This window comes from Orycteropus afer, unplaced genomic scaffold (assembly GCF_000298275.1).
Source record: "Orycteropus afer afer isolate SDZICR_OR568_19922 unplaced genomic scaffold, OryAfe1.0 scaffold00033, whole genome shotgun sequence".
NCBI lineage: Eukaryota > Metazoa > Chordata > Mammalia > Tubulidentata > Orycteropodidae > Orycteropus > Orycteropus afer.
The window spans coordinates 4,081,239-4,088,988 of record NW_006921620.1 but is presented as its reverse complement, the minus strand read 5'-3'; the positions used below and the strand labels follow the sequence as shown (position 1 = coordinate 4,088,988).

Sequence of the window (7,750 nt, the reverse complement as noted above, 5' to 3'; positions counted from 1 at the left end):
AAATTTTGGTAAATGACATGAGACAAAGTATATGTGAACTGCTGTATGAAAAGTGAATTTACTCTGTAAATCTTCACCCAAATCCTAATTAAAAAAAAAAAAAAAAGTGCCCAGAGGCACCCCACTCCACCAGCAAGCCACCTGTCCAAAGGCACTCAGCTCTCTGTGGGCTGGTAAGCCCACCATGTCTCCTGGTTCTGCTGCCACTGTTTCTCACCCCATTCTTGCTGTCTCTGGTGTTACAGCTGTCTTCTGGGTCAAAGAGGTTCTCAACTCAGAGATCCTGGGTCCAAAGAATACACACTGCCCCATCTCTTCTTCATGATAGTGGTCTTCCTGCCTCTAGGATGGCTCATTTTAAGCCCGGCTGGATGGCAAAAGCCACCAATACCTGCATTAGAGTTCCATACATCTTATTTGCGTGGTCCCACTCTGGCAGAGTAGTGTCTAAGGCACTTGACTGCTAACCAGAAGGCTGGCGGTTCAAACCCAACAACCACTCCTCGGAAGAAAAGTTGGGCAATCTACTTCCGTAGTGATACCAACTCGGAAACCCAAGGAGGGGTCACTATGAGTCGGGTATGACTCAAGGGCACATAACAACAACACTCCAAGGGGGCCATGTACCTTATTTGCATCATTAGCAAGCACTCCAATCCCTTTGGTGGGCCACAAGCACTTTTACCTAGTCCCATCTAATTTACCTAGTCCCATCTAATCCTTGTGTATGGTGTGGTGGCGGTGGTCACTGCCATCAAGTTGGTCCTAACTCCTAGTAACCCCCCTCTTTGGGTTGCCAAGGCAGTATCTCTATGGAAGTAGATTGCCCAGTTTTCCTTCCAAGGAGTGGCTGGTGGGTTTGAAGTGCCAACCTTCTGGTTAGCATTCAAATGCCTCAGACACTATGCCACAATCATTGTGTAAGAGTCACAAAGACTATGGCTAAAAGGGCATATTAAGTAATTCACTACACTGTAACCGTACTCTCCAAGGAGCTTAAGGAATAGAACCTGATCTTTATTACCATCCTGTATTTCTAAAGGGTATGATAGCATAGTGGCTAAGGCACTTGACTCCTAACCAGAAGGCTGGCAGTTCAAACCCATCAGCCACTCCTCAGAAGAAAAGTTGGGCAATCTACTTCCGTAGTGATACCGACTCGGAAACCCAAGGAGGGGTCACTATGAGTTGGGTATGACTCGAGGGCACATAACAACAACACTCCAAGGGGGCCATGTACCTTATTTGCATCATTAGCAAGCACTCCAATCTCTTTGGTGGGCCACAAGCACTTTTACCTAGTCCCATCTAATTTACCTAGTCCCATCTAATCCTTGTGTGTGGTGTGGTGGCGGTGGTCACTGCCATCAAGTTGGTCCTAACTCATAGTAACCCCCCCTCTTTGGGTTGCCAAGGCAGTATCTCTACAGAAGTAGATTGCCCAGTTTTCCTTCCAAGGAGTGGCTGGTGGGTTTGAAGTGCCAACCTTCTGGTTAGCATTCAAATGCCTCAGACACTATGCCACAATCATTGTGTAAGAGTCACAAAGACTATGGCTAAAAGGGCATATTAAGTAATTCACTACACTGTAACCGTACTCTCCAAGGAGCTTAAGGAATAGAACCTGATCTTTATTACCATCCTATATTTCTAAAGGGTATGAGAGCATAGTGGCTAAGGCACTTGACTCCTAACCAGAAGGCTGGCGGTTCAAACCCACCAGCCACTCCTAGGAAGGAAGATGGGGCAATCTACTTCCATAGTGATAATGCCTTGGAAACCCAAGGAGGGATCACTATATGTCGGGTACAACTCGACGGCACATAACAACAACATGATAAAGTTACTAGAATACAACCATGGAAAGTACATAGACTGTTCCCCAAATGTTGCAAATCCAACCAACAGCGTTTCAAGGGAGAAGCTATCCTTGATCTTTTCAAATGTCAGCTCAGGATATATAGGCATTACGGGAAATCTTGAACATAGCGTGATTCATTCTTTTGTCCAAAAAACTAATAAAGTTTGTCTGTAAAGGATCTCAGAATCTTGGCATATTAAGCAGGCAGCTGAGAAACAAGTGACTAACGATATGAACTACTGTGAATTCTTAAATGGCAAAGTAATAAGGCTGATAATTTCTACTTCATTTATCCCTTGGCCAAAAAGCAAAGGAAAAAGGAATGAAAAAAATTTTGCCTGGGGAATAAAGAGAGGCTGGAAAACATTTTTATATAAGGTGCCCCATATATTATCAAAGGAGAATATATTCTTAATGGCTTCCCAAAAAAGACCAGATACTACTATAATTTTTATAGCATCTAAGCCACATTACTTCAATCACAACACATCCATTGCAAGATAGTTTTAATACTTTAAGAAAAATGTGAGCATTACTAGATCCGGTATTTTGGAAAACACAAATGGAAAGAATTTGTCCTTAAAAAGCTGACAGTATATATGTGAACTGCTGTATGAAAAGTGAATTTACTCTGTAAATCTTCACCCAAATCCTAACTAAAAAAAAAAAGAAAAGAAAACATGACTGTGTAAATAAAGAGATGAAATAAAAAAGATATTCTGCTAAAAAAAAAAAAAAAAGCTGACAGTATAATCAGAGGTATAGTATTTAGGAACTTTCAACTACTCATTTTTCACATTTGTCATTCTCTGTGCTCCAGGAAGCTGTGCCAGATCCCTCAAAGGTAAATTGCCTCTCATGTGCTCCTACAGCCCCGATCACATCTTATTGTAATTAATGTATACAAAACTCTACTAGACTAAGCTCTGAAGGCATACATACTGCTGTCGAGTCAGATCTGACTCATAGTGACCCCTCCTTGGGTTTCTGAGGCAGTATCACTATGGAAGTAGATTGCCCAACCTTCCTTCTGAGGAGCAGCTGGTGGGTTTGAACCACCAGCCTTCTGGTTAGCAGTCAAATGCTCAAATGCCTTAGGCACTATGCCACCAGAGCTCTGTCCAAAAGCATAGAGCACATCTATTATTAGATGCATCACACAGAGTACAATGCTAGACCATAGCATCTGTTGATGGGAAGATAAGGCACAGCTTGTTAGGTGAAAAATGAAGTTTCAAAACAACATGAATGATCCTTTTATCAGTATAAGCATATAGGAATAGATTTCAAAGTCTGTAAGATACATACATACATACATATACACACACACCTCATTATCTCTGGGTTTTAGAACTGGGAAGACTTTCAGAGTCTTTTACGGTCTTCTGAGTTGTCTGCATTTTTTCATATCAAAAAAAAACAGCAGAGTTGATAAAACACGTAATTCCAGTTTGCTTATCTACTGCCTCCATCTTTCACTATCATTGCCTCTTTTCAATCCCTTGGAACTGCTTCACTAATTCTTTTTTGTTGCTATCAAAAACACAAGGTTAAGCAGAAACAGCAATAAATTAGAAATAAATTTGCACCGTTTCCTCTAAACCAGGTTTAGACAGAGGGAAGTACTTTTACCCCCACCCCCAAAACAAAAAAAACTCACTACCATCGAGCTGCATCCAATCCATATTGGCTCCTCCTTGGGTTTCCGAGGTGGTATCACTACGGAAATAGATTGCCCCATGTTTCTATTACAAGAAAATCCAGAACTGGAGAATACTGCAGCCGCCTTAGAAAGAGGGCAAGGCAAGTTACTTCTTGTATTTTATTGGTTTCCAAGGTTCCCTATCACTGAACTATAGCAAATGTTTATCATTTTCGAAACTTAAATTTTTACCTAGCAGTACCAGTGTAGATAGTGTATTTTCTTAAAAAGGCCAGTTTCAGTAACTGCTATAAAATATTTTAGCCTTTAATGGTGCTCTCCAATGTTAGCCAAGAAATCCATCTTAACATTTTTACTCATCATTCTGAATGTCTTAAACATTAACTATAATTCATCTTTGCAGGCCAAACACTTTTCCTCCATTCATTATAAAGCAAACTCCAACTACCTGCATATTAGTTTTTGCAGGACTTCTTAAAAGTATATTTTCAGATTTTTCATTTCAAAATGCTTTCTGCACACCACCACTTTAGAATACAGTAAGGGCTTTTCAATCCATAATAAGGTATCCATCTGAAAGTTGGGGTTTTTTTTTTTTTTTCCCCCCTTTGTTACCCAGAGCGGGGATGCACTGTTCCTGGAAGTACTGCAATACCAAGTCGATGCATGGACTGGCCAGAGCCAAGCTCCTATTCTATCTCCTAGTTTCAAAAACCCATTTAATATATTGTCCTCAGAAAGAGGACGTATCAAATATTAAACTGGTAAGAACAGATACTATACTTGATCTTAGCCAAAAGGCCGAGAAGCAATTAAAGTATTTTCTTGTTAATACTTCCAGGGACTTTTCTATTTCAGAGTAAGTTTTTAAATAATACAATGGTTTCCCACTATAAGGTATGAATTTGCTTCAATAGAATACTTTAGTTAGTTCAGCTAATATCTTAAAAACTGTTATTTCTACATCACAGTAGCACGTAAGACAAAAAACTCTCAAATTTATAATTTTCTGCATGCCTGCCATCAGGGATGGATCACCCAATAAGCAAGGTAAACATGTGCCTAGGGTATAAACAAAACAGGGGTTTTGTTCAAAGCAAAGACCCATACATAATAAGCAGACAGGCAATAAGTAAGCACTGCAGTGAAACTGAAGGGCACCCAATGAAACTGAGACCTACTCAGTTCTCAATGTGTGAGAATATGCCTGCCAGAAATAAAGTTCACACAGGGTCACATGAAGGTGCCCATATGCAAAGGTGTGTAAGTTATAAAACCCCTACCACTTTACCACCTTTGCTGACATTTGTCTCCTACGGTCCCCTCCGATGTAATTAAAAACTCTTGCTACATTCAACCAAATATATGCAACTGGATCCAATATGAGCAGTTACTGGGCAAGGATGTATTACATTAATAGATAATAGAATCATTTTGTATATCCACATTTGCTAATCTAACCACTCCAGTCAGGAAGGCCAACAGTGCTCTTTGCCAGGATACAAATACGAGGATATGCTCTTGTGCAAATCCTGGTAAACAACTAATGTGAACTCCAGTCCCTGACAACATGCAAAAAGCGAGGAAACTTAAGTTGACCACTGCGATAAATTCAATCAAGTTACTTTTAATTATTTAGCATTTACATAGAGTTTCGTCCTAAGTTTGTAAACTATACCTATAACTTTAAATACTGGCGTAAATGGGGACAAAATCTAGCATACGTTTAATATTAAATACTAACATGGGTAGTAAGTTAAGGCTAACATAGCAAGTATCCAAAAATACTGGAAATATTAGTATTTATCTAACATGAAAGATTTATCAAGTTTCGTTTTTCATTGTTTTGTTGCCTGAGACATAGGATTTGATATTATTCATTAGTTCATTTATAATTAAAGTATTTATTAGGAAATAAGCATCAAAACTGAAGTATGAGCCATTTAAAGCAAAAATTGGTTAAATTCCATTTTTCATTTTAGGAGATCGAGTTTTTTACATTGATTATTAACACAACTAAGTTCACTGACTCATTTATTTTGTTGAAGAATATGTAACTATTTTTTATTTTTAGAAAATGTACTATATTATAAAAACCTTAATACCTGCATCCACTAAAAAGATTATAATCCAGTTCATCTCATTCTGCTAAGATGGCATATGCCACCTTTGTGTTCAATAGTTATTATAGCAGCATTTAAAAAGAAATTACATCACAGGTAGCTAAAACATACATATATTTCCCATATATTCTGAATAAAGAAATGAGGGAATACTATAGCTTATCAGGGTTTAGGGCCCTCATATGCTTTAATCTGGCCCTTCCTGCCATAGTACCACCATGAAGAAATACTAGTGTTCTTAGTCTTTGCTTTAAAAGTGATGAAGAGCAACTTTTTAATAATAAAGAGTATAAACTTTTGAAAATATCTGGCAAAAGCTGTAGCTACTAACAATTAGAGTCTGTATTTAAGACTTTCCATAATCTAGTCCTATCCCACTTCTTTTAACAGCCTTTTCTATTACTTCCAAACATCAACTTTTTTATTCCAAGTCTATTTTTCTTCCATGTTGTTCCCTGAACATGTCAGCTCCTCTTCTGTCTTGTTAAGGCATATCTTAAGAGTCTTGGGTCCTTGAAACCACCTGCTCTGTAATCAAGCACTGGCAGCTAATCTCTCTCATTGATATTCTCAATACTGTTTCTATTTACCTCAAGACATATCTACATTTAATTAACCCTATCTTTGCACTTCATATCTTTCCTTAATTCATCCTACATACTGATGAAAAATTACTATTCTTAAAACACACGTTAGCATAGGAGTCAGGACCTAAAGAATTCAGATAGATCATGCAGCCTCATGCATGCCACATACTACCCATACTGAACCACCCTTTTGAAATGTGTGTATGCTTAATGCTTTCAGTTACTCTTTCTGCAGCCGGGAATGCCCTGTGTGATCCCTTTCCTTCAGGTCCATAGCCTTCATGCTCTAGTTTAAGTTCGACCATCATGATGTCTTCCCTAAATAGTCCTTTCCCCTATATGTCGTCTATAGACCCCTAGGCAAAAGTAATCTCTCCCTTCTCATTTTAAAATCCTATTGCCACTCTAGGAGCTCTGGTAGCGTAGTGCCTAAAGGCACTTGGCTGCTAACCAGAAGGCTAGCGGTTCAAACCCACCAGCCACTCCTCGGAAGGAAGATAGGGCAATCTATTTCCATAGTGATACTGCCTCGGAAACCCAAGGAGGGGTCGCTATGAGTCACGTCCAACTCGACAGCACATAACAACAACATTGCCACTCTGGCCACTTAATAACTTAACATGCACATTCTTATCTTCTTAGCAAAGAAAACATTAATGGAGGGCATAATTTTATCTTTTTTCAGATTTTCCCCCCAGTAGTATCTTTGGAGAAGGGACTCTGGTGGTATAGTGGATAAGGCACTGGCTGCTAACCAAAAGGTCGGTAATAAGAACCCACCAGTCATTCAGTGGAAGAAAGATGGGGCAGTCTGCTTCCATAAACGTTTACAGCCTTGGAAACACAAATGGGAGTCACTATGAGTCAGAATAAATTCAATGGCAAGGAGTTTGGTTTGGCCTTTGGAGTATCTTTGGGAGGAGTTCATAAGTGGTATAAACAATTGAGTGCCAAAAGACTGGCCGTTTGAACCCACCCAGAGAAGCCTTGAAAGACAGGTTTGAGGGTGTCCTTCCAAAAGGTCACAGCCATAAACACTCTAAGATGTACAATTCTACTCTAAAACACATGTGGAAGCCATGAATTGGAATTAATCATCAGCTGGTTTCGTTTCTTGTGTAATGTCTTTGAAAACAACTGTCAACTGCCATCACGTCACTCTGACTCAGGGTGAAACCACACATAACTAAAAGAAATGCTGCCGGGTCCTGCACCATTCCCATGATCGGCTGCAGAAGTACATAAAACTACAGTAATTGAAACAGCCTGATAAAAGTTTAATAGCAACAACAGCAGGCACATAAACCAAAGGAACAGAATTGAGATTCCAGAAATAAGCTCACACAACTATACTAACTGATTTTTTCAAGGATGTTAAGTCCATTCGATGGGGCAAGAATGTTGTTGTTGTTGTGTGCCGTCAAGTCGGCCCCGACTCATAGCGACCCCTCCTTGGGTTTCCCAAGCAGTTATCACTACGGAAGTAGGATTGCCCAACCTTCCTTCCGAGGAGTGG

At 39.5% G+C, this 7,750-nt stretch overlaps 1 non-coding gene across 1 annotated transcript; it reads right to left on the bottom strand.

Moving 5' to 3' along the window:
- Nucleotides 1-4,145: 4,145 nt before the first annotated feature.
- On the bottom strand, nt 4,146-4,337 carry LOC122149588. The gene has a single exon (XR_006163223.1). It is a non-coding gene; the product is annotated as a U2 spliceosomal RNA (small nuclear RNA).
- Between the last annotated feature and the right edge of the window lie 3,413 nt (nt 4,338-7,750).